Here is a 2,414-nt window from a genome sequence, read left to right on the forward strand (position 1 = left end):
CCTGCATTTGGCACCTTTTAAATTTGGCACTGGATACAAGTCTGTTGGGATTGGCTCCGCTCAGATTGGATCAGCTCCACTTGCAGCAGGGATCTTCCTGTGCAGATGCCATGCTCCCCATTCTGTCCTTTGGGATTAAGTTTCCCTGATGACATACTGATGTCAGGTGACATATATATATATGTAATGCTCCTTGTGGTTCAAACCCATCAGCAAGTCTGACTCTGACCTTTCCATGGCGCTCAGGGAGTCTCACTTCCTGAGAGTAAAAGAGGCTGCCTATGCTGGCGTGGCTGTTCCTCTCTGCAGCTCTATCTCTTGACAAGGGATTTATGTGGTGCCACACAGGCTGAATCTCCATCTGCCATCCTTTCTCAGGTATCCAGTCAAAGACCCCCTTTCACCACAGGTGGGCTTCAGACATGCCAGAATGGGAGAAACAGCAGAAGAGAGTGAAAATGGACTTCATTGAAGTTTTTCACCATACTTGTTGCAGGTCCTATCCTCTATTTACAGTATGCTCACCATGAAAGGGTGCGTGTGCATGTGCAGAGAGAGAGAGAGAGAGAACTATTGTTAGGGAACCACCACAGGTACCTTTCCAATGAAGCGTGCAGAGCATCAGTGGTAAGCTACAAGTAGTAGTATAAAGATATTAAGGTTATGTTCCACAGAGATATTTGTAACTGCTAGATTTGTAACTGCTAGATTTCTGCTACGTTGGTTTTTGATAATTGCAGTGCTTTAGTTTATGTTTATTTAGATGCTATTTTAAATAAAACTGAACTTACTTGCATTACCTGTCTCCGATCATTGATAATTGTTTTTATGGACTTCCGGGAAGGGTGACTTAGCCTGTGCCTGCTTTTGAGACGGGCTCCTGCCTCAAAAGAAGCTTATTCAGATATACCAGTCAGATTTTTTTTTTTTTGACTGATTAAACTTCTCCCGGGTAGGGAGAAACGAAGAGATTAACCTCAAAGCCTATTTTTGTTGGGATGACCAGATCTCATTAATTTATGGGACGAGGTCCAGCCGACGAAGGTGGGACGGATTTTCAACAACAAGCTCTATCTGATAAAGCGAACGTTCATCTTATCTTCTAAGAGAGAACGCACTAACAGGCAAGCACCCTTCTTTCTATATTTTTCTTTTACTTGACTTAAATTGTTGCTGTTTAAAAGAGATTTGCCAGATTGATCGGTTTTTGACATCTCACTGGGGAGCCATAACTTCTCTCTGCTACTCACTAATTAATAGCTTATCTCTGTTTTTGTTGCAAAAAGCTGTCCTGGATTTGCATTCTAAAGATATACACAGAAGAGGGATTTCTATTCCAGATTTTTATTTTGAAGAATATTATATTGTCTGAGACTACTCTCTTTTTGGTCTATTTTATTTTGACGAATCTGTTTCCTGACGACCGCCATTAATTGTTTCGATCCTGGGAACTGCATTTTGTTTACTTAAGCATGGAGAGATAAGGCTGTCTGCTCTGTTTATACTGTGATGTCACCAAGTTTGGAGTATTAACCCAATTGTTGCTGAAATAAGAAGTGGTTTTCCTATATTTTTCTTTTAAAATGGCAATTAAGAAAGTGGCTGAGAATCTGGAAATAACTATGTTTCAGAAAATAATGGATGAGATTGAGATAACGAAACAAAACCTGCGACAGGGTTGTAAGGAGCTGAAAATTGAATTGAGTAAAATGAAGCAGGAGATTAAAGATATAGGGGTCCCTGTGAGAGAGGTGACCCTGGAGATTGGAACAAACGTGGAACAGGAAAAAGATTTGGAGTCTATGGACTTTAGAAACAAAATCTATTGTTTGGAGACACAGGAGATTAAAGACATAGGGGTCCTTGTGAGAGAGGAGACCCTGGAGACTGGAACAGGGGTCCCTGTGAGAGAGGAGACCCTGGAGACTGGAACAGGGGTCCCTGTGAGAGAGGAGATCCCGGAGATTGGAACAATCGTGGAACAGGAACAAGATTTGGAGTCTATGGACTTTAGAAATAAAATCTATTGTTTGGAACTCAATGTTATCTCTGAAGAAATTAATGAAGATTCTAGAGATAAAGTTATCAATGGCATGGATAATCTTCTGGACTGGAATGATGTGATGGAGCCCAATATAGAGAAAATCTATGGAATTAACTGCAGCCATGTGACAATGGAAAAACTTTCAAGAGATGACCCAGTGTATTTTGAAAAAAAGAACAGAGATATGATTTTACAGCAGTATTTCAGCAACCTATTCAGAATGGATGGCAAGAAAATATTTGGGATAGAGGTAATTCCCATCAGACTCTTACTATATGACTATGGCTTTGACAGCAAGATTATTATGGAATACTGATAATGGAAGATTGGATACTGAAATTACTGGACTTAACAAGACTACTGAAGATGG

Source organism: Rhineura floridana, chromosome 3 (genome assembly GCF_030035675.1).
Source record: "Rhineura floridana isolate rRhiFlo1 chromosome 3, rRhiFlo1.hap2, whole genome shotgun sequence".
Lineage (NCBI taxonomy): Eukaryota > Metazoa > Chordata > Lepidosauria > Squamata > Rhineuridae > Rhineura > Rhineura floridana.